At 42.7% G+C, this 25166-nt stretch overlaps 1 protein-coding gene across 5 annotated transcripts in view; it reads left to right on the top strand.

The window, feature by feature from the left end:
* TRAF3 (TNF receptor associated factor 3) overlaps positions 1–25166 on the top strand; it is a 131438-nt gene that overhangs the window by 52918 nt on the left and 53354 nt on the right. For 3 of the 5 annotated variants that reach the window (XM_049612097.1, XM_049612094.1, XM_049612092.1), the window contains one exon: positions 21987–22111. The gene's annotated coding sequence lies outside the window, so the exon portion shown is untranslated. Of the gene's footprint in view, positions 1–9250; positions 20647–21986; positions 22112–25166 lie in introns of those variants that run through there. The other 2 variants (XM_049612096.1, XM_049612093.1) reach the window with 2 other exon arrangements.

The following is a 25166-nucleotide window of genomic DNA, read 5'->3' as shown; positions in this document are numbered from 1 at the left end:
ACATGGGAAGGCTCCATTAACACTTTAGATGGTATCATAATTTTGGAAAAACCGTTTCACCATAGGGGTGTTTACAAAAACCGAAGCTGTCTCTGCCAGGTTTTGACATTTGCTTAGCTGTATTGGTAGCAAGAGATGCAGTGGCAAAACCAGTTTAAAATTACCTAGGTTGTCAACATGCAGATTCTCTTTATTCAGTATTTAAACTACAAATTTATCAATCTGGGTAATTTGAAATACAGTAGCATAAAAAGAATTAGATATACCAAACCGAAAATGTGTGCAGATCTAAAGTAGTTTCTTTTCTTGATTTTGGTTAACAGAAGTATCTTCACATCTGTAATTTCTGGTAACTTAATGAGAACATACTGAACTTTGGGGGCACAATAAATTTTCCCATTATGTAAAATATTTTACACACTGGTTGACTCATTGTAAATTGTGAGTAGACACGATTCTCTTCCTGCGGAAAATAGAAACACATTATTATAATGGCGATTTTAGCCAATTGCAAAATTGTGCTCAGGTTACCACATTGCTTCCTCTTGGTTGGATTGTTGAACACTGAGATGGACAGTTAATAATGGGAACATGTTGGGAGCTCTTTTGTTAGGTTTTGGGGATGTGGTCTTTCTGTAAATCAGTTGTTTATTTTATACATGGGCTTATTTTTGTTTTTTTTTTTGTTTTTGTTTTTTTTTTTTTTAGTTTTATGTGCAGTTAATGAATGTGTTTTCTTTGTATTGACTTCAAGGCTTGTAAATATTGCTCGGTCTTAAAAACCCAAGTTCTTTTGTTTATTTCATAGTAGAAAGAACTAACCAAATGCGTGCTTTTTGGTGGTGATGGTGGGGTTGATAGTTTTCCTAGTGATACTCCCTCATGTTTAAAAGTGCCACATATTCATATATGTGTAATTTATATTTTAAAGTTAAAATCAGATTTTTTTCTTGAAAAATTCTTGAACTCTGAGATTTGGGGGAGAAAAATTACTCAAAGTAGTTCTGAGTTGTTTCAAACAGTATTTGGAAGGGCCACCCCCAAAATAATGCATTTTTAGGGGCATAATGCTCTTGTAATAACAGTTTTCTTTTGTTTGTTTCTTTAATTGAGATGCTATGTCTCATTAAGGGGTGTTAACTTTTGGGTGTCTAGCCTTAGGCACAATTGTGTCAGCTTTTTGAAAGTGTACCTGCATGAGCTAATCACACACCATACAATTTACCTATTGGAAGCATCTTATTCAGTGGTTTTTAGTATATTCACAGAGTTGCACAGTCATTGCCTATTTTGGACATTTTGTGTGAACGGAATCATACATGTGGTACAATTTGGGGTCTGGCTTCTTTCACTCAATATCATGTTTTCAGGATTCACCCATGTTGTAGCCTGGATCATTAAGTTGTTCCTTTTTGCTGCCGAATAAAATTTCATTGTAAGGATATAGCACTTTTTATGGATTCATTATCCCATTGATAGGCATTTCAGCTGCTTCCCCATTTTGACTGTTAATGAAGAATGCTGCGAGGAATGTTTGAGAATCAGTTTCGGTGTTTTCGTTTCTCTTGCGAGTATACCCAGGAGTTTGCATCAGCTTGTGGTGCCTCTTTGACCTGCTGTTCAAGTTTTTGTTTATGTTTGTAAAGAGACTTTGCTACTTATAACTGGGCTTCTTAAGACCTTTGTTGGTGATCTGATGACCCTTTTCAGGCTTGAAGCCCCTGGACCCCTGTTGCCTGGAGAAACTGCCAGAATTATAGTATCTTTCTTTCCTAAGACCAGATCACATCTGATGGTCATCACAGGGTCTTATGAGATGAGTATCCTCTTAGATTTGGGGCAGATGATTAAGTCTGTTCTTTATTCAAGCCAACTAAATCTGTCTGTATTTTATATTTTTCTTGTGTTCTTCTCTCTGCTTCTTCTTGGGGACACCCTTTGTTCTTTGACCCCAGCAGCACAGGGAGTGACAATGAATGATTTGTGTATTTTCCCTTCAGGCTGTATATCCCTCACTCCTTCCTTCTTTCCTTCCTTCCCTCCTTTTTTTTTTTTTTTTTTTTTTTTAATTTCATGATAATTTTGGTAACTGGGTTGCCCATTGTTGAAGTGATATAATATCACCTTAAGGTAGTGGTAATACTCGAGCATTATTTTAAGTGTGCAAATGAGACTTATAGGAATGTTTCCATAATTTGCATCAAACTCATGTAAATGTACTTTAACAATGTTCGCCAGTTGCCTGAGTTAGATTATGAGTTTCATTACTGCTGTTTCATCAAGGAGCAGGTTCTGCATGGTCATTCCAGTTAATGCTGAGAACCCTGTAGGTTTCTTGTCATATATTTAAACTGAGTTAAGCTTGGAAAATTATTGAGTGCTTTGAAGATACTGGCTATATTTTGGAACAATTGTGCCTTTCATTTTGAGAAGCGTGTGTTATGGGGAACCTTTCACATGCATTATATCACTTAAAAATTCAACCCACCCCATAAGGTTTGTAGGGTAGGTCTTACTCCTTTCTGGACTCCCAGATTCAGAAAGAGCAAAGCAATTGCTGGGAGAAGTGAGTGTCAGAGGAGATAGAGTGCTGCTCTTGCTCTGCCCCATGCTGTGAGCTGAGAGGAGGCAGATGTGGGGAGACCAGGCCCTGCCCTGGCCAGCAGGGTTATGCCAAGTCCAGAGCAACCAGGCAGCTAACACCAAGCAGCATCGCTTGGACATCTGGTGGTGCACTTGCAAAGATTTCTCCTGTTTGTGCCTTGCTGCCTCCTCATACATAAAGTAGAGATAATAGGAGGCCACTTTCCAGGCAAGTGGGGATCTGGTCTGCTAGTCACTGGACCTAGTTCCCATGCACTGACCACTGGCTTGCTGCCCTTGGTTTGCAGATGGTTGGCCTGGAAGGTGGTTTGAATGGTCCTGTAGCATGCTCCTTTCCAAAATCACCCCTGTCCTCCAACCTCAACCGTTGTCCCTAGAGGCCCCCGTGGGCCTTGCTCTACCAGTGCGCATTACCGCAGAATTAGTTCTCGTTGCTGAGGGGTGGGGCCAGGGTCTCAGGCTCCCCACCCCGCCCGCCCCCGCGCCATTGTTGGCCCCACTCCTTAGGCATTGTCTGTTCCAAGAGGCACAAGAGACTTGGTGTAAGACCCCTGCTCGTTCCTTCCGACCCTCCTGTGACAGCCTACTCAGGCCAGAACACAGGATTCCTGCTTCCCAGGCACAGGGTCCCTGGACTGACAGGCCAGTAGGGGATGAGCCCTTTTACAGCATGGCAGCCGGTGGGGGTGTGCCTGCCACTGAGGACCAGCCTTGATCCCTGATTTGAAAGGCACAGTTCTATGAAACGTCTTCTGTGGGGAGTGCCCACCTGAATATGTCCAGAGGCGCTTGATAAAAGTTCCCGTGAGGCTGTTAAATCACTAGTGAGTCTCTACAAAGCACAATAATGGCAAAAAGAAATTTCCTCGCACTGCCTCCTGCCTTCCCTTCTGATCGTCCACCTCGTGCTGTGCTATTATCCGGCAGTTAGGGATTTGCACTTGAGGTTTGGTTTCATTGAAAATATTCGTTGATTCATACCACACCTTTTTTGGGAGAGATCAGGGTAGGAAGGGTGCAGTATTTCCATAAATCTGATCCATCCCACACCCGTGAGTAAAGCCCCGGGGGAGCACCATCGTTTCCCGGGGGTGTCAGTGAACTTTTTGTTGGATGCCTAGAAAAGCAGCATACCAGGTGGGGAGGTGTGGGCTGTGGAGCCTGGGTGCTGGGGTTTGAATCCTGGCTCTCCCCACCGTGCCCCAGGCTGCTCAGCTGTCGGATGGAAAGGACGCTGGTGGTGGTCTCACAGAGGGACTAGTAACTCCTGTGTGTGGAGCAGTGGCGGCTGCCCCTGGTGAGGGGGCTTCGGTGGGGGTCCTTCCGTATAGCCTGGTAACTGCGAGGGACGACGGGAGCACAGAGGAAGGGCCCTGCTGCCAGGGGTGGGGAAGGGAGTTAGTGTAGACTACCTGGGAGAGAAGATTCCGGAGCCTGAGGTGTGAAGGGTGTGAAGTTAGGTAGATGGGAGGAAGGCGGAGCAGAGGATTCTCACCAGAGGGAACAGCTTGTTTGCAGGGATACGACAGGTCATTTCTGTTACCAGGATGAGGGGTGACCGGCAGGTTCCCTAAATGTGTGTTCATTCGCCCAATCCTTTACCAAGCACTGCTCAGTGTCAGGGGAGGGGCGCTGAACTCAGGGGAACGAGGCCTCTTAGACAGCATTGCCCATCAGGAGGTTCCCCAGAATCTCCGGAAGACAACTGTTGCCTGCTGAGGGGCCCTGGGGTGCAAGAGTGTAGCACAGAGTTGCCCTACGAGGCTCACATTCTGTCATTTCTACTTGGTCACCACATGCCTCGGGCACCATATGCCTCAGGCACCCGTCAGTCATGGTGGGGGCCATGCTGGCCCAGGGCTGCCGTGAGGGTCAGGCAGGCTCCAGAACACGGCCTTGCTGAGGACACACCAGTGCCGGCCGAGGGACGTGTGCCATTTTGAGGATGCTTTCCCCTCGTCCCTCCCTGTTCCCAGCACATCCTTCAGCTCCTGGTAAGTATTCCTTCCTCATAAAACTTGTCCTGCATCCCAGACCAGCTCCGGTTCTGCCTCCCTTGTGTGCCGGCCCTCTCCGTCATACGGGTCCTCGTGCTTGGAATGACTGGTCCTCTAGCCGTCTCGCCCCCTCGGGTGCCTGTGACCTTACCCATGCCCTTTCACACACAGCATGTGGCCGGTTGATGCTCACTAAATGTATTGAATGAATGAATGAAAATTAAAGGTCACTTAGTAATCATGCTACTATTTTAAGTCTCTTTTTCTGAATTTGGTTGTATGGTTAATGGTTTAGTATTTCAAGCGCTCTGATCACGTAATGGTTTTTACTGTGCTGTGAAGGTAGCTGGCTGTTCAAGGTGATTGCTGCCCACAGAGCAACTAGAAGTGCTTCCTGTACTTGTGTTTTCTGGAAGGAAAGTCATGGTTCATTCCCAGTAGCTCTGTAGTTGGGGGTTTTGAAGCTGCTGTTCAGCGGCACATGTGCGGGATTCGCACAGGGAGCACTTCCGCGTTAAAGACGGTGTCATCATGCACATCTCATTAATTTCAGTATTCTTACCCAGCACAGTGAATTGTCAAAACCGTCCTCCAGTAAAAACCGCAAACCAGTAAGCCTTTAGGAAATAGGTTGAAAATCTAGAAATGCCCCCCCCCCTCAGGTGTTCACAACATTTTTTTAAAGATCCTTATAAAATCTTTGTGATTCAAAAGGCAGCTTCCTGTGCCAGGGGAGTCTCTCTCCGAGCTCTTGCTTCTGAGGTTTGTAGCTTTCAGAAAGACTGCAATGCAGCGGTTACCAAAGTCTCTGTTCATATGGAAACAACTGGTGGTGAGGTCTTTTGCTCCCTTTCTCGAAGCCGCCGACTACGACCTGCAGTCTGAAGGAGGAGACAACGAAGGCAATCCTCCCTTGGACTTAGCTGTTTAGGGATAGAGCGGAAGTGATTTTTGTGAACGCTGTGGCTTAGCACAGGCATGCCCTGCAGCAGCTCTCTTAAGTTCCTGGTGCAGTGGGCTTCCTGGGATGTGAGAGTCAGGATGCCTTTGCAGTTTGTGCATGCTAATTTTATTTTCTCCTCTGTGTTCAGATGGTGGATTATGAGAAGGTAAGGACTGTAAAAATCATGCATAATATGTATTTTAAATGTTTATGACTATCCCTAGAGAAGGTGAAGAATTATGATTGAGTAGATCTCTTCTGAACCAAAGAAACAAAACTTGGATTTCTTACGAAAGGACAGTTTGAACGTTTGAACAGTTTTCTTATTTAGTGTTGACAGATGCCATCTAAACAAATTATTAAAGATGTTCTTTAAAGAGATCTGCTTGTTCTTTGACTTACTAAACACGGTTGAGTTCCAGAGATGTAGACACGGATAGAATGGATTTGCTTCTATAACTTAAGCAATGACAGTATCATTCATCTGGCATGGAACATTGTGTTTCCCAAAATCTCAGCCATATGGCAGTGGATGAGGAAATCTAATTTCCGTAGTTCTTACTTGCCTTCAGAGGCGCGTTTTCGGGTGTGCGGAGCTGTGTGCTTATCCCGGGGTGAGGCGGATGCTACCTCTAGCTGCTCCTCTTTGTTTATCTAAGAGGGAGGCTGAGAGTCAGAACTCAGGTTTATTTATTTGTCTATGAATTGGCGGCCCCCAAACGGTGTTACATGTATTATGGGTGGTAATTTATACGTCCAATGCCAAGAAATACAATGTCAGGGTTACCATGGCAACTGCGTGCATTCTGAAAAGCTTATGAATGGGTACTGAACCTTCTGGCGTTTTAAGTGAGATGTTCCAGCTGAGAGCCTGCATTCATGATTAGCGTAAATAAATTCAGCTGTCCGTGTGTATCACATCCTTTTTCTTCGTTTACCAGAGTTGTCTGTTCAGCTCGGTCCTTCCTCTGGTCACGTCTGCCATGGTCTCTGGGTTCTTGGCAAGAGACTATGGTCAAGAGATGGTTTTCAGCTCCAGGCTGGGGAGCAAGCCTGTGTGTGTAGTGTCCCAACACCTCAGTCTGTGGGTGGTGTAGAATGGGCTGGCACGTCTGCGCCTCCGGAGGACTGGAAATCCTTGACATCCCCAAGGCGTAGCTGCAACCCCGTGTGCTGGTGTGGTTCTGGCAGAGCTTTCTGTCCGCGTGAAGAGCTTCTTTCCAGTAACGCCCCAGGGCTCTCATAGAGCCTGACTTCCAGAGAGGCAGCCCCGCCTCATTTATATTTCTGGGATATCACGATGGTTGGTTTTGGAGAGGGAGGCCCAAGTTAGAAAGACCGGCGTTCAAAATGCCAAGCCTGTGAAACTAATACACGAAGGCCCATTATCTTCATTACTAAAGGATTGTTTGCTGTTTATGTGAAATACATGTAGCATAGTTGCTTTGAAAACTAGCTCCCCTTAAGAATTTAAACCATATTGATACCTTGATTGCGTGCGACTGGAATACCTGTTTGCTAATATTTTGAAAAAGGCCCCGGGCAGCTTGCCTAGGAGGTCTGAGGCATTGGCTCCTAAGAGAGGGCCCTGCCAGGCCCTGGGAGAACATTTCACACTTGTGTAGATCCCATTCTCTTGATTGATGATCATTCAGCTCATACAGCTTAAATTTTGAACCTGAAGGCAGTGTTAGCTTCTCAGACTCACCTCTGCGGGCATTTTGTGGTAGCTCACCTACAGGCCTTAGTTGAGAATCCTCATCCAGTTCAGTCCCTTTATTTTACAGATGAGGAAACTGCCACTTGGTTACGGCTCCGCAGCCGTAGTCAGAACCAGACCTAGGATTGGAAACCTGGCTCCTGGCTCTCTGTTTTCCTAAGGATCGCTTTCCTGACAGAAGAGTTTTGCTCTCAGTAACTGTGTTTTGCTTTTCTTTTTGTTTAAAAAAAAAAAAAAAAAAAAAAAAGGCCTATCGTAATAACAGGAGAATAGAGCTCTGTAATTTATAAAAGTTCCTGCTTTCCCTTTCTTCTTTATCCTGCCATGTATTGAACTGCTCAGCGTGCTGGAGACTTGAGGGGCACTTCCTCCGCCCCTCAGGCCGCATGCTGTGATGAGAGATGCTGGCCTGTGTGCCGGAGCGCTTAGCCTGAGTGTCTGCAGCTACCCTTCTGCCAACCTGTGGTATTTTCCAGAGAGGCTAGGGGCCCAGTGGTCACCTATTAAATCAAGGTCACAATACTGTGTTTACTAAAGGCAAAACAACATAGCAATATTAGGTGCAGCATACAAGTTACACCTTACTTACTATAATAGCGGGAGGTTCAGCTTATAAGGCTTCTTGTGCTCAGGTTACCAGGTAGCTAGGGCATTCTCCCAGGACTCAGCACCTGTGCCCCCTGCGCCCCCCCCCCCCCCCCCCCCCCCCCGATACTGAGCTCGGTGAGGGTAGGAAGCCCATTTCTCACTGTTGGGTCTCAGGCTCAGTACATAATAGAAACACATTAACTGTCTGAATAACTCTGGAGCCCCCGAAAAGTGGTAGGGCTGTTGCAGATTTGGGCACGGTGGGCAAAGATGACGGAGAAGGAGTTAGACGAGGTACAGGTCCAGCAGCATCTGGGGCCTGTGGCTCAGTAGGCCCGCGGTAGGATACGGGACAGTCTGCATCGGTGAGAACGAGATGGAAAACATAATGTTTACAAGTTTCTCTTTGGTGATCTGTAAAGAACTCCAGGACAAGTGTGTTGTTACCCACAGGTGAGACAGAATGAAATTACCTCTCTTTTGAGAGAACTGCATCAAGAGAGTCTTAGATGTAACCTTTCAGGTGGAGAAAGATTTCTGCTTTCCTTGATAAGAGGAATCCTCTAACCCAGATGCCCTGCCTAAGAGTCTGACTTCTTGAGGTCTCTAAAGAAAGTGCCCTAGCAGACAGCGTGGTGTTGAGTTCCCTAGGCAGTTCCGATGTGGTAGAACCCAGAGGGACGGCCAGCACACTCTGACTGCTCACCACCATTTCAGTCCAGGTACAGGAGGATACGCTCACTTATGGTAAGAGAATCAGGCACTGGTATTAGAAACCTGCGATAAACTAAAAATGAATTCAGCGGTATAATTTAAGTTGTTCTTTGGCTTAGAAGAATAATTATTTTAATTTGGGGGCACCTGGGTGGCTCAGTCGGTTAAGTGTCCGACTTCGGCTGAGGTCATGATCTCACGGTTCGTGAGTTTGAGCCCCGCATCGGGCTCTGTGCTGACAGCTTGGAGCCTGGAGCCTGCTTCCGATTCTATGTCTCCCACTCTCTCTGCCCCTCCCACTTGTGCGTGTGCTCTCCAAAATAAATAAATAAATAATAAAATAAATAAATAAGCTTAAAAAAATGACACATTTTCACACTTAGATAAACCCTGCATATGTTACAAAATGGCATTTCATAGGCAGATTCATTAATTAGGATTATTTTGCAAGGGTCTTCAGACCCTCAGATTGGAATGAGCACCCCTTTCGTGTGCTTCCTTGGCAGCTGGTGCTCAGCTATCAGACAGCTATTTAAGAAGGGAACTCGTATTTTCTGAGTCACTCCCCTATTGCATCGAAACCGTCTCTGATACAGCAGTAGAGTTGAAACGGTCTGCAAAGATGGATGGAGCTCAGGATGGAGCTCATGAGGAAATGTCTTTCCCGTGTTCTAGATTACTGAAGATACAAAGCGTGAAATGCTGAAACCTCCAGACATAATCGTGTTCATTCCGTCCTCATCCCCAGCCCCCCCAGCCCTGCATCAATGAAACTCAGTCCCAGGGCATGGAGGGAGGGTCCCAGCCCAGGTGGGGGAGCTCCTGGCCAGCTCTGCCTTCTTCCTCCAACCCCAGCCTTGGGTCTATGGCCCAGAATGTAGGGTTTTTGTCAGCTTAGAGCCTTAACTCACAACCCACAGTTCCTAGCACATTGTTTCCCTTTTTATTCTGCCTTGGAGTTTGAAAATGTCCAGTAGTGCTGGATGGTTTTATCATTTATCATTACTACAACTTGCAGCTACAAATCTCGTAAAACAAATTCATGTCCTACGCTCAGATTTTGCTCCTCTAAAAATTCTGTTTGTAACATTAATTTAGAAGAAGGCTTCTAAGTTGTTCAGAAACAGTTCTGTACCCCCTTTAATAAAGCTATTTTTGAAATGTAATTTAACGCCTGCAAATAAATTGCTTGAAGGTTTAGTTCATTGCTTGGAAAAGAAGTGTGAGAAGAAAAGTATTTTTTTTTTAACATTTTCTGAGCTGTGGCCAGCAACCCATTCATTCAGTTAATATTTATCATCCATTAGTATTTATCAATATAATATATGGTTATATTTATCATATATATATATATTTATACCCTTGTATTTGGTATATGTTAGTGTATGTGCGTGCGCTAACACCAACCAGAAGTACAGCAAGAAGATTGGTACCCTTGAATTACAAGATTATTTTTTTCCCTGTGTAGCCTGTAAAACGAGGATATTGAATTGATATTCGATACTGAGCTACTTCTTAAACACTTGATTTCCTTATTGTATTTATTTATGTTTATATTTTTAAAATCCGAGAACTACAGAAATAGTTCGTTTCTACTGATCCTTCAGATCATGGCTTAAATGTCCTCTCCCCAAGGAGGCCTTCCCTGTACCTACTTAAATGGGTGTCACTGGTGTGTTCACCAGGAGCCTCCTTGGTAGTTTTCACGTCACACGCGTGCACGCACACACACATCTACTTGTGCTGTGTCCTCTTCCCCATAGACCGTCTTCAGGGTCCCCGTCTTTCTTGTCTCCTCCTCCCTGTACTGTGCTGGCCATCCTAGGTGGCTCTGATGCTCTGTGTCCTTCACAGGACCGTCTTGGAAGTTTTCAAGTGTTTACTGACTCAACCAAGAAATCTTTTTTCCATTACTAACTTACTGTCTTTTCAAATTATTGAATACTTGTGTTTTCCCACTCCACCAAGCAGCCGGAAACAACCAAGAATAGTGACTCTTTATGTCCTCAATGGCCCTTTCCTCTCTTGATCTCCATGTTAGTTTTCTTGTACGTGAATGAATACATTGTGAGGGTAGCAGCTTTTAATGCATCCTTTGAATTCAGGTAATTTTGAGGTAATTTTGAGAAACTAGTTAAGCCAGCCCCAGTGCGTTTGATATTTTAATTTATAGAATGCTCTTTTGTCCTCCTCATGACACTGCCAGATTGGAGAAGGGTGCTGTCATTCAAAACTATTTATCGGAGGGGCGCCTGGGTGGCTCAGTCAGTTAAGCGTCCGACTTCGGTTCAGGTCACGATCTTGCAGTTTGTCAGTTCAAGCCCCACGTCGGGCTCTGTGCTGACAGCTCAGAGCCTGGAGCCTGCTTCAGATTCTGTGTTTCCTTCTCTCTCTGCCCCTCCCCTGCTCATGCTCTGTCTCTCTCTGTCTCAAAAATAAATAAAACATTAAAAAAAAATTAAAAAAAAACCTATTTATTGGACAGTTGTGAGAGTGGGAACAAGGAACTGGCATCAGACAAGCTTTGGTCCCAACTGCTGGGCCAGGTGGGACCTTGCCAGCTGCCGTGTGCAAGGCGTGGCATGGCTCTTCAGGGCCCACAGCATGGCTGGGTGCTACCTGCCCTGTGGGCGTTTCTGGCTGGTGAGTCAGTCCTGGAGTTCTTCAGCAGCACTGATCTAACCTACACATTAAGATTTATTTTTATATTATTTCAGTAGAAAATTTTATTAATGTGGACTTTTCTTTTTGTATAAAAAGTGTTGACACTAGAATATTTTCGGTTCCAAATGTTGATTAATTTAGGGGGAAACCGAAGAGATTTGATGTCGCATAACAAATCTTTATTTAAATTCAGTAAATTGAAGTGAATCATAACTATATTAAGCAAAAGCGAACATTGCAGAATAGGGTTTATTTGAAAGACGGTTCAGATGAAAATTTCAGGGTGACCTGGAAAGATGTCACGCTTCTGTACCACCTTAAGTTAAAACAATGTGATCATTTGGATGTCATGTAGGAAACTTGGTACTGGTGGGTCCAGCAATTCTGGCAAATGTGGTGGGGGTCACATTTGATTAGGAAGTTGATTTATTCTGGAGGGTTTACGTAGCGTGAGAATATTAGATTCAAAAAGATCCTAGGAATATTATATTAGATATTTAAAATTTTCAACATGACTATCTGTAAAAATATATGTGACATTTCGTGTTTTAGGACTAAAGTAAGCATGTGGTGGTAATGTATATTTGATCATGAGTTCAGGTGAGTAAGACTTCAGAGACACCCAACCAACCCAAACTCACCACTGCATTATAGCTCCAAGACATGGTTTTGTTTCACACAAGAGTAGTTTTAACTGTTACCCAGTGGCATGGGATAGTCATTTCACTGTTAACTAGCTCTTTTCCTTCTTGTTCAGATCCATTTGGGTAATGCTTTTCTTTCTTTCTTTTTTAAAAAATGTTTGTTTGTTTATTTACTTATTTATTTTGAGAGAGAGAGAGAGAGAGAGAGAGAGCGAGCAAGCAGGGGAGGGGCAGAAGGAGAGGGAGAAAGAATCGCAAGCCGGCTGTATGCACAGAGCCTGCTGTGGGGTTTGATCTTACGAACTGTGAGATCATGACCTGAGGGGAAATCAAGAGTCAGATGCTTAACCAGGTGCCCCTGGATATTGCTTTTCAAAAGTAAGCTAAATAATTCTAGTCAGTTCTCATATTAAAGTAGCTAGAAAGCAAGCAAATAGTTATAGTTAGTCAAATGATGGGAGAAGTTTATTTTAGCCTAGCCAATATCTCAGTGTCTTCTTGAAATCAGAAATGGCCTTAGTTCAGCTAAAGACGTTATTTTTGGTGTATCTGGTCACGAATGTCCTGTGCTAGTCTTAAGGGAATAAATAAACTCTGGGGATGTCAGTGCTGAAATTCAAAATAGTGAAAAAAGATGCTTGGTTTTAAAAAGGGACGAATGCATTCATTAGGCCTTATTGACATTTTGGGAATTTTGAGGCATGTATTTTACTTGTTGCTCAGAAATTAGATGATCACCTAGGATTTGAATGTATAGTTGTCTGAGTGGTCGAGAATGCTGGGCAAGTCACCAAGGAGGGACCACTGGTCTTTGAGACCAGTTTCAGTCCTGCTGACTCTGACTCCTCTGGGCAAGTTGCTAAATGTCTTTATCTTAGTTCCTCAATAGTCCAAGGAGAGATTTGGAGCATCGGATAACCTTTTGAAGATAATTTGAGAGGTGCATATGGCAAATCCACTTTTACAGTGTAAATCTTGACTGATTCTTACATCATGAGTCAGTGGGCATGCCTTTGTTGAGGTCGTCACTTTCTGATAATAGACATAGATGTTAGGAAGAGGCAGACCACTTTGTCACTTGCTGATGTGTAATGTTGGGAAATTGCTGAATCTTTGTGTTTCAGTTTCCTCATATCTATAATGGAGGGGGAAATGGAGAAGAATATTTAGACTTGTGAGGAATAAATGTATAATCACAGGAATAATTGAATAATAACTACTAATATGTATTGAATGTTTACTGTGTGGTAGATCCTTTCTAAGTGCTGAAGATACAAACCCAAAGAAGACACATACCCAAAGAAAACATTTCTATCTTCAGAAAGCTGACAGTCAGGTGGGAGAGAGAGAGAAGGAAGCAAAGCCAGTGTAGGCTTGTGTTATGATGGGTGTCCTTATAGTATAGACCAGGGCTTGAGGAAGGTCACTTTCACTGGGAAGGGAAGGTACTTGGAAAGATGCTTAGAGAAGTTTAACTCCCTAGAAAGCAGGTGCCTGCTGAGTGTGCCTAGCACCTTGCTAGCTGCTGGGGGTGGAGGGAGGCTACAGATCTAAATTTAGCATGATCTCTGCCCTCAAGTTTCGTGACCAAACTGTGAGTTGAGTGTAAACGGTAGGTGTCAAGACACGTGAACGGAGTCTTGAGGATGAAGTGTCTGGCAGGACATGAAGGGAGTGAGAGGGAAGGAGCCAAGGCACAGGAGAAAGCGGACCAGGGGGCGTGGTGTGCAAGTCCGCCCTTGCACCCTTGCGACGCAGAGGCAGGGTCTTAGCCAGGGAGGGCAGGCACGCCTGCTGAGCAAGGCTGGGCGGCAGGCCGACTCACACCCAAGGCCAGGTCAGAAGGAGCAGGTGGAAGAGGGAATTTTGGGGTGGGGAGGATGCTTTCATGAACTTGAATGGTATCTGATTGTTAAATTAACTCATTTCATGAGTTTTGACTATTTCTTCATAAAAATTACAACTTTTAATTTCATAGTCTTTGTTTCTCCACTAAACTTAATACCATAAAATTTTTGATTAAGGAAAAAGCTTTTTTTTTTTTAGTCATTACATTTGAAAACATTTTTCTGCACCTGTGCTTTTATTTATTTTTTAAATTTTTTTAATGTTTATTTTTGAGAGAGAGAGAGAGAGTGTGCCCGAGCATGAGCGGGGGAGGGAGGGGGGGAGAGAGAGAGAGAGAGAGAGAGAGAGAGAGAAAGAGAGAAAGAGAGAAAGAGAGAAAGAGAGAGAGACAGAATCGGAAGCAGGCCCCAGGCTCCAAGCTGTCAGCACAGAGCCCGACTGGGGGCTGGAACTCAACAGCTGTGAGATCATGACCTGAGCCGAAGTCGGACGCTTAACCGACTGAGCCACCCAGGTGCCCCTGCACCTGTGCTTTTAGAAAGTGAAATAAACGCTGTGGAGAATATGTAGAAGTTGGCTTACGGTGGAGGTTCTTTTATTCTTGCGATGGTGAGAGTACTTCCACTTGTGCTTGCCTGGCGCTTTCCTGCCACATTCACTAGAGAGGAGCACCAGCAGGGTGGTGACCCTGCAGAATCTGGAATGAAGTTTGTTGCTTGATTTGCTTTTAATTGAACTGATGTGTTGAGAGCCTTGGCACCTACCTTCACCAGTTAGTAAATGGACGTGGTAGCAGTTGCTGCTGGTGGCTGGTTTTGGTCTACCCCGTAATGTAAATGTATCTCCCCAACATTACATGATTAAAGTTGTAATATCTTTGTGTGCATGTATTAATTTAGTAATAATAGGAAAGTTTTTACATTCTTGTAGTATTTCCCTGTCTCCAAAGTGTCTATGTGTGGGACTATGTACGTATGAGACTCTTAGCTGCAAATAGAAGTAATTGGAGCATAATGTTTCATATTGAAGTGTTTTCTGTTTTAAGATCTTTCTGAGAAGGAAAGCATTTACTTTTCTGGTTCTGATAAATCCTTGTAGTTATAATGTATGAGCGTGATGTGCTTAGTAAGAAAGTTATTCCGGAGTCTTCCCTTTCTGCTGTGGCAGAGTAACAGGGACCAGGTTTACTGTCCACCAGGACCTGGTACAGAATTGACACCAGAAAGCTCAATAATTGCGATTAATAAATATTTTAGGGGCACCTGGCTGGCTCAGTCGGTGGGGCGTGTGACTCTTGATCTTGGGGTTGTGAGTTTGAGCCCCACTTTGGTTGGAGAGATTACTTAAAAATAAAACCTTTAAGAAAATAAACAGTTTATTACAGTACTTTTAGAAAATCAAATTTGGTGCAAATAGATCAGTAATGAAAAAATCAACTTTTAAATATAGATAGGATCAGAATTAATGATCTTTCCTTTTGCCTCAGCTCAGATATGACTCAGTTCAGCACTGCTCCTGGTACTATCTTTAAAATTTTACTATTTTCTTCTTGTAGATTTTTTTTTATTAACTTTGGTTTTTACCTCTAAAACTGAATTTTTTGGTACTCCTTTAAAATTTACTTGAGTCATGTGCCTTATTCTCCTCATCCTTGTCCCAAACCTGACTCTTTTCCTTAAACAACTTGAAAACCAGACAAAACATATGAAATAACAGTTTCAGACATTGGCCAGCAGACAGGTTAGGACCGTATTCCCTAAAATAAGGGAAATGAGCCCTATGATTATTCCAGCTTACTCTCTAGAGCAGGGCCCATGAAATTTTTCTGTAAAGGGCCAGACAGTAAATATCTTAGGCTTTTCAGACCGTATGGTCTCTGTCAGAGTTACACACTCAACTCTGTGTCTGCTTTCATACTAAGTATGCAAATGAATGGGTGTGGATGTGTTCCAATAAAACTTTATTTATAAAAACTAGTAGTAGGTTAGATTTGACCGCCAGGCAAATCCTGGTCTCGAGAGTGTTTCCACACTGCAGGGTAGGAGAGAGAAGCCAGAACCCACTGGCTTTACTGAAGTGACAAACACCCAGCATTTGGGAGAACAAAGCAGCTAGAGTTTGGGGGGCAAAGTATCTAGGAGAGGAAGGGAGCTACTTAGAGAATCCAGAGATCTGTAGAAGGACCCCCTTGAGACTCTGGTTGAGTACTGACCAGCACATACACGAGAGGAAACACAAAGCCAGGAAAAGAACCACCAGAAAGGAATAGACTGAACAATTTGTGGATATCCCACAGGGCTGAGACAGTTTGTGTTCCCACCACCTAGAGTAGTATCGGATCCTTGTAAGGCTTGTTTTTTAATCTTTGTGAGGGTGGGTTCGGAGCAGCTTTTCCATTTAGGGGATCGGGTAGACTTCCCTCCCCTCACTAGTGGGGCTGGATTAGCTCTAGACCATAAAGGCCATTGTAGACCTGCCCTAAATGGTTCCAAATAACGTTTCTCAGAACAAAGTCCTGCTGTATTGAAAAGGACTTAAGGACTTAATAGGGGTGCCTGGGTGGCTCATTCATTTGAACGTCTGACTCTTGATTTCATCTTGGGTCCTGATCACAGGGCTGTGGGATTGAGCCCTGTATTGGGCTCCCACCCTGGGCATGGGGCCTGCTTCCGATTCTCAGGGCACCTGGGTGGCTGCCAGTTGAGCATCTGACTCTTGATTTTGGCTTGGGTTGTAGTCTCATGGTTGGAGATGGAGCCCCGCATCGGGCTCCCTGCTAAAGCTGAGATCGTGCTTGGGATTCTCTCTCTCGGTCTTTTCCTCTGCTTGTGCTCTCTCTGTCTCTGTCTTTCTCTCTCTCTGTCTCTCTCAAAAAAAAAAAAAAAAAAAAAATTCTCTCTCTCCCTCTGCCCTTCCCCCTGCTCGTGTTCTTTCTCTTTCTCTAAATATATATATAATAAAATCTTGGGGCACCTGGGTGACTCAGTTGATTAAGCATCCAACTCTTGATCTCAGCTAAGGTCTTGATCTCAGGATTGTGAATTCAAGCCTCATGTTGGGCCCCATACTGGGTGTGGAGCCTACTTTAAAAGAAAAAGAAAGGGTATAGTAAATTCTAGCTCCCAATAGTGTAAAAAAAATTTGGGTGTCCAACATACAATAAAAATTACCAGGCAGGGTGCCTGGGTGGCTCAGTCCCTTAAGCATTGGACTTTGGCTCAGGTCATGATCTCGTGGTTCGTGAGTTCAAGCCCCGCATTGGGCTCTGTGCTGACAGCTCAGAGCCTGGAGCCTGCTTCGGATTCTGACCCCCTCTTTCTTTCTGCCCCTCCCCTGCTTATGCTCTCTTTCAAAAATAAATTTAAAAAACATTAAAAAAAATTTAAAAACCTTAAAAAATACTATCAGGCATACAGAGAAGCAAGAAAATATGATATTAACCAGGAAAAAAATCAGTCAATAGAAACAGACCCAAAAATAACAGATGATGGAATTCGCAGACAAGGACATTAAAATAACTGTTACATGGAAGTCACACATATTCAAAAATGTAGAGGAAAATGAGTGAAATGAGAGATATGAAAAGAAAGACTGAAATAAAACTTCCAGATGAAAAATACTGTATCTGAAATGAAAAATGCAGTAGAGAGATTAATAGCAGGTTGGCACTACAGAAAAGGTCATTGAACTTCAAGACTTAGCAATAGAAACAATCCAAAATACAGCAAAAAGAATAGAGAAGACTGAAGAGAATAACAGAGCATTTAGGGACCTGTGAGACAAAACCACCTGCTCCAAGATATGTGTAATTGGGGTTCCAGGAGAGGAGGGAATGGAAACAACATTTGAAGGAATAATGGCTGAAAAAAAATTAAAAATTTGATGAAAACTATAAACCACAAAGCTCAAAAATCCCAAATAGAGTACACAAAACCATACCGACATACTGCAACATCCAATTCCTGAAAAACCAGTGATAAAGAGAAAAAAAAAAAGCCCAAAACTTAAAAAGCAGTGAGAAGAAAAGACATTACAGAGGAACAAAGATAGAAATGGCAGCTGGCTTCTGGTCCGATTTGTGCTAGCCAAAAGACAACAGAATGACATGTTTAAAGTACCAAAAGAAAAACCTGTTAGTTTAGAATTCTGTGCCCAGAGAAAATATCTTCTAGAAATAAAAGTGAAATCAAAATTTCTAGGCCAAGAAAAGCTGACAGATTTTATTGCCAGCAGAACTGCATGCACTACAAGAAAAAAATTCTTTTAATGTTTGTTTATTTTTGAGAAAGGGAGTGCAAGTGGGGAAGGGGCAGAGAGAAAGGGGACAGAGGATCTGAAGCCGGCTCTGTGCTCACAGCAGTGAGTCAGATGCGGGGCTTAAACTCCCTAACTGTGAGATCATGACTGAGCCAAAGTCTGTGCTCAACCCACTGAGCCCCCCAGGCGTGCCTACGCTTCAAGAAATTTTTTAAGGAAGTTCAGGTAGAAGGAAATGATACCAGATGGAAATTTTTACAGAAAGGAATGAAAAGAACCAGAAATGGTCAATTCTCACTTCTAATTGCTTTTTTTTTTTTTTTTTTTGGCTATTTTGGAGCGCCTGGTGGCTCGCTCAGTTAAGCATTCAACTGTTCATTTCAGCACAGGTCATGATCTCACAGTTTCGAGTGTTCGAGCCCCACATCGGGCTCTGTGCGGGTGCCAAGCCTGCTTGGGATTGTTCCTCTCCCTACTTCTCCCCTGCTTTCTCTGTCTCTCTCAAAATAAATAGACTTTCAAAATAATAATAAGAAAATAAAAATAGGCTATTTAAAGCAAAAATAACAGTGTAATGTGGGACTTCTTATACTTGCAGAGGTAAATAAATGAAAACTGCACAAAAGACGGGAGAGGAGAAACAGAAATATGGTGTTACTATATGCTTAAAGTGGTGTAATAGTATTTGCAGGTAAACTGTAGTAAGTCAAAGGTGACTGTCATATCCAGGATAATCTGTCATCAGTGGGAATGAAAGAAAATATTAATGCCAATATCAGGGATGTAAAAGAGGGTATCACTACAGATCCTACAGACGTTGAAAGGGTAAGAAGGGTAAAATTGTGAATCATTTTGTGCCAATAAATTTGACAAAATGAAAACATTCCTTGAAAAACACAAACCACCAAAGCTCACTCGAAGAAATATATAACCTTCATAACCGTATTTATTAAAGAAATTGAATTTGTAATTAAACTCCTTACCTCAAAGAACACTCCAGACCCAAATGACTTCACTGGTGAATTGTATTAAACACTTATAGAAGAAGGAATACTAATCAGACAAAAACTTTTTTAGAAAATTGAGGAGGAGGAAACGCTTCCTATCTCATTCTACGAGGCCAGCACTGCTCTGAAAGCAAAACTAGACAAAGACATTGTAATAAAGGAAAACCACCAAGTGTATTTGTTGTACACGCATGTCTCCCATGAACTTTAGCAAATATAATCCATGTAGAAACATAAAAAGGATATTACATAACAATCAAATAAGGTTTATCTCAGAGTGAAAAATTGGTTTAACACTGGAAAATCAATCAGTGTAATCCACATCATGATAGATCAAAAAAAGGAAAATGAAAGTGAAGCACAGAGATAGAAGTATGGGGAACGCAAAGGAAGGCAGGAGACTCGGAGGAGGTAGTGAAGTCTGACGTACGTGTAATTGGGTTCTGGGAGTAGAGGACACGGATGGTGCAGAGCAGTGTTTGAGAAGAAAACGGTTGACAGTGTTCCAGGAACTTGAAACAATCCAAACCGTAGTTTTAAGATGTTCAACAAACGACTGGCAGGATACCCTAAGCAAAAAGAAATCCCACAGCCAAACACAGGGTAGTGGAGCACATGATTGCCTACCGAGGCACAACAGGCCGCTTCCCGACACCAGCAGTGAAAGCCAAAAAGCACTAGGAGTGATACCTTCACTACACAACAGGAAAGGATTCTCCATCTAACAAAAATGAAGGTCACCTAAGATGTTAATAATGACAAAAATACGTGCACATATGTAAACACAGCGGTAGGACATACGTTGGCAGTGTGATGAATGGAGTTAGTATTTTAAAGTCCTTGCTGTCCAAGAGAAGGGGAGAGATACCGCAGTGGCCTTTAAGAGCCTGCACATCACATTGTATTTCTAAAGTAATCATAAGAAGAATAAAAACCAGACACGTGACTTCTAGATTACTAGGGAGCAGAGGTTGGAATGGTAACAATCCAAAAGAAGGCAAATAGAAAAGCCTCTGGTAGGTTGGGTTGGGATTAAAAAAGGAAAGAAAGCCCCAGGTACAATGGTAGAATTAAATCTACCTAGGTGTATGTAATGGCTTCCAATGCGAATAGAGTAAATTTTCCATTTAGAAGACGAAGATACCAAGATTTTTTTTTTAATAAGGTGTTTAAAAAATCCAACTATATACTGTTTACAAGACATTCATCTATAAGGATTAAGAAATGTTGAAAGTAAAATGATGAAAAAAATAAACTATGCAAACACCAAAAATAAGATCATATAGTGTCAGACAAAATATACTTTAAGGCAAAGAGCAGGACTAGAGTGTTACTAGAATGTCATTAACACGTGTCATTTCACATTAAACAGTGGGCAACTCTGATTCCTGTAACAAAATAAGTAGCTTATTACAAACAAGTCTGTTTCTTGCTCACACAAGATGTCCTAGTTGGCAGATTGCTTTCCACGTGTTCAGGTACTTTGGGGAAGAGAGAATCTCTTTGAGTTCCAGAGGAGGAAGAAAAGACTTCATTAATTTTGACTTTGTATGTTCACAGGGATGAACCAACTCTGCCCAGGGACTAGGATGCTCAACTGGCACACGTCCCCCTATGCCTGGGGGTTGGAGTCAGTGTCTCTGGAGGCTGGTGGACTGAGGTTAGGGAGTTAATTAAACCTGATGAGAAATCATAGTGCAGTAACCATTGGAAAAATGAACAGATACTTGGTTGCAAAATTAAATTTGCATTGCTGCAGTTGTCAGATGTAAAATTTCATGAATTTATTCAAAATAATTATTAAGTTCTATGTAACAAAGAATTCTTAGGATACCACTACACAGCCATTCAGTTAGCAAGAATTAAAAAGTCTGACCAGTCTTGTTGAAGAAGTTAAGCACCAGAAACTCTCTCATACCCTTCTGGTGGGAGTGTAAATTGTTGCAACTGCTTTGGGAAATAGTTTGGCTTTATTTGGCAAAGTTGAGTAGATACTTACTGGATAACCTAGTAGTCACATTTCTAGGTGTATACACCAGAGAAATACATGCTCATGTGCTTAATTAAGATAGTTGCACCAGAAAGATCTTTGTAGTGTATCTTTTTTTTTTTTTTTTAGTATTTATTTATTTATTTATTTATTTATTTATTTATTTATTTTGAGAGAGCATGAGAGAGTGTGAGTGGGGGAGAGGCAGAGAGAGACTCCCAAGCAGGCTCCGTGCTGTCAGCTCAGAGCCTGACAAGAGGCTCAAACCCAGGAGATCATGAGCTGAATCTAAAACCAAGAGTTGGACGCTTAGCCGGCTGAGCCACCCAGGGGCCCCAGATCTCAGTGGTGTGGCTTTGCTCCAAAGCAGAAGCTATTCAGGGGACAGGGGAATGGATAAATAAATTGCGGTCTATTTACGCAGTGGAATACTACGTAGCAATGAAAGTAAATGGCGGGTGGAGCAGAAAAAAACAAAGAGCAAGACAAAGGAACACGCGCATAGGATTCTGTTCTCATAAAATTCAGAAGTTGGCAAAAGAGCTGCATCAGAGCCACATACCTAGGGGATAAATGTAAAGTAGGGAATGGTAACCATAAAAGTTAGGGTAGTTGCTCACAGTAGGAGGAAAGGGCTTGGGGTCAGAGAGAGGCACCCTGCCTTTTTTGGGGTTTCAGCAGTGTTCTATTTCTTGGCCGGGGTGGTAGCTGAACTAGCGTTCGTTTATGTGCTGAACATGCGTGTTTCCTGTGCTTTTTATGTGTAATACTCCACGATAAAAGTTATGTTAAAATAAAAATAGTCCGAAGACATCCTGACTTTGTCATTTGTGTCCAACTCAAAAAAAACGTAGCAAATCCAAAGTACACTTTATATAGAGTGGTTAAAATGTGTTATTTGAACTTCTTTCTTGATCGTTTTTTTTAATTTACATTTTTGAAATTCTAGTTTTAAAAGTTTCAAAAATGTTCCCGGTGTGAGATGACCGAGTATTATTCTTACTCTTCAGGTAAGAGACTCCACTACATTCTGTGAAGAAGGATAAGACTGACACCGCCTTGCTTCTTTCTCTGTTGAAATCTCTTCCTCCCTGATCGAGCTTTGGTGTATCTTCTTACAGCATATGACACACGGGTATGTCACTGGACGATTTTAATTTATATAGATTTCTTTTTGCAGCTGGAACTTGTTTGCTTTTCAGAAAAATAAAGGCATTAAACAACATCCGGAATGTACTCATTTTTGGCTTTAGTAATTTCACTTTGTAACAGATGTATCTGAGTACCTTCTGCACATGTAGTACCGTATTTTGGTGTCAGACCTTCATTTTATTTTTCATTTTTTTTAAACCAGCGTTAAACCTCGAGAATAATCAACGCCACCTTTCATGACCCAGTAATGATACATGTGTTTGATGCCAAGGGTAATTGTAGGAATTTCTGCCTCATAGGCCTACCCTCTGAAAGCTTGGGGCCACCCTTCCCTAGCAGGACCCCACTGCAGTGAAGGTGCTGGTGGCCGCGGGTGGAGGCTTGCTTCAGCTGAGAATTGCATCTTTTTTTTTTTTTTAAGATTTTATTTTTAAGTAATCTCTGCACCTAAGGTGGGGCTTGAACTCAACCCGAAGATCAAGAATCACATGCTCTTCTGACCGAGCCAGCCAGGTGCTCTGGGATTGCATCTTCTGGTGCATGAACTGTTTGCTCCCTAACTATCTTTCTCTGGGAGTTTGAAAGGAAACAAAATACCCTGTTTTCATCTCTAATTTGTGATTGAGTGGCACATTATACTTGAAATTAAGAACTCTTTACTATGTTAGAACAGTAAAATGAATATAAAATGGGTTTGAAATGCTTACATCCGTAGTGAGATTTAATATATAGCTATTTTTGATAAATTCTCAAGTATTAAGAAAAGTGCAGTTTTAAAAATTATTCATAATACCAGGGCCATTCAGTTTTCCCCAGTTGTGTCAGTGTTTTTAGTTTGTTTGAAGCAGAGCTCGCACAGCGGCAGCTAGCTGATAATGTCCCTCCGGCCTGTTTGCATCCTGTGACTGCCCCTCCCTGTCCCTTTTCTTCCTCACGTGTTCTTGGGTGGCTGGTTGTGGTCAGGTTTCCCTGTGTTGAATTTTGCCCTTTGCACCGAAAGTGTTCTGCCGTCTGCATCTCCTGTGAGGTGGTGATAGATCCGGCCGGTTGACCACCTTCTGGCCTGGCCTTTGAGCACAAGGCCCTGCTGAGGCCGTGGTGTGTGCCCTCACCAGGAGGCACGCGTCTTCGTGGCTCCGGGCCTGTGCTGCTCAGTGCCTGGACTTAGTCCTCGCAGGTTGTGAAATGACATTACTCGTTTGTTCTGCCTTGAGTAGCTGAAATATGTCGGTAGATGGAAACTGCCCTTCGTTCAGTATTTGGTCACCCTAAGGGGCAGTTCAGATAGGAAGAAGAGGATACGTTCTCTTTCTCTGTGCTCAATAATGAGATGGTTCTGTAGCCACTCCCAAAGTGACAGGTGACTGTTTCAAGTAGTGTTACCAACTTGTGAACTTCAACACACGTGGTACGTTTCAGTCCCTCACAGGATTCTTACAGATGCCAATCCTGAGCCACTTGTGGCTGGTGGAGCCTCTTTAGTGGGCTCCTTTGTCCTTTGACGTGACCTGCACTCTTCCCTTCCTTGCTTTCTGGTACCGTGAGGTGTTCCAGATTTGTTCTAAACTTCTTTGCCCCAGGCCTGGCGTTGGCTCTTCTCCGAGCAGCTCTGGTTCCCTTTTGTAGAAAATGGTGTCTTGAGACCACCATCTGGGCACCGGGGACAGGCACTGCTAGGCCTTTTGGGTGGACAGACAGGCAAATACGCTTTTTAAGGGACAATATCAGCAGTGCACACTGATGTTTATTTCAAATTGAGTATTACTTGATTTTTACTTCGTTGGTTTATATTGGTATCGCTTTTCTCTAATGCTGCAAACCTTGGTTCCCAGCAATGTTAGCATCATTATATATTTGTTTTATCCTATAAAATATATGTGGTGGTTTTAAAATAACAAAACCAACATACTACCAACGTGATTACTGAAAACAGTTTGGGATTTTCTTGTTGTTCTTAGAGTTCTTTTTTGTCCTTAGAGTATGTATCCCTAGGGATGTTTTGCCTAATTAAGTTTTAAAGTCACCTGAGCCAGTTCCCCAGTGTGCCAGCCACCTGGTTGCCAGTTATACTCATTTTTTATTTGAATTTTAAGGAATAGCTTCTTTTAAAATTTTGTCGAAGGTTTAGAAAATATTTTCGTGTTTCCAGATCAAAATTAAATATTTTCAGAAATCAAGCTTCTGTTGCTGATCTTTGTGCACTGTTTCTTTTTTCCTCCGTAGGTAACATACCTATTTTTATTTTTTTTTTAATTTTTTTAATTTTTTATTTTATTTTATTTTTTTAACGTTTATTTATTATTGAGAGAGAGAGATACACACACAGAGCATGAGCAGGGGAGGGGCAGAGAGAGGCGAAGACACAGAATCCGAAGCAGGCTCCAGGCTCCGACACAGAGCCTGGACGCGGGGCTCGAACTCACAAACTGTGAGATCATGACCTGAGCCGAAGTCGGTCGCTCAACCACCTGAGCCCCAACATACCTATTTTTAATGTAAGTGTGTGTGTGCACACAGCCCTCTTTCTTAGACATTGGCAACATACAGCTTTTCTCCCTCTTGTTTCCTGTTTTGTTTTGTTTTTTTAAACTTAACAGCCTGTCGTGAGGCTCACGCCGTAGCAGTGTATAGGGATCCGCCTCACTGTCTTTTGTGCAGCAGCATAGTATTCCCTCATGTTCAGTGTATTATAGAAAAAATCTAATTTTTAAAAATATGTTGGCTTTCTTCTGTGTATACATGTCATCAATTTTGCTCTTTATCCAATTGCCGATTTCTTGGTGATTTGGGGACCTTGCAAGCACACTGCTTGTCAGTGCCTGATTTTCCTTACATGTAAAAATATGTGAGGTTTGGACTAGAAACTCAAGATGGGTTATTTTAGCTGGAAGACCGCAGATAAATAAACCAAATCTGAGAGCATCTCCCTAGCAACAGAACATATACCCTGGTCCTGGCTGGCCCAGGTGATGGAGCGCGAGACTCAGATCTCGGGGTTGTGGGTTTGAGCCCACGCTGGGTGTGGAGATTAGGTAAAA

This window comes from Panthera uncia (genome assembly GCF_023721935.1).
Source record: "Panthera uncia isolate 11264 chromosome B3 unlocalized genomic scaffold, Puncia_PCG_1.0 HiC_scaffold_1, whole genome shotgun sequence".
Classification (NCBI taxonomy): domain Eukaryota; kingdom Metazoa; phylum Chordata; class Mammalia; order Carnivora; family Felidae; genus Panthera; species Panthera uncia.
The sequence above is the reverse complement of the archived record's forward strand: the minus strand, read 5'-3'. Positions and strand labels throughout refer to the sequence as shown.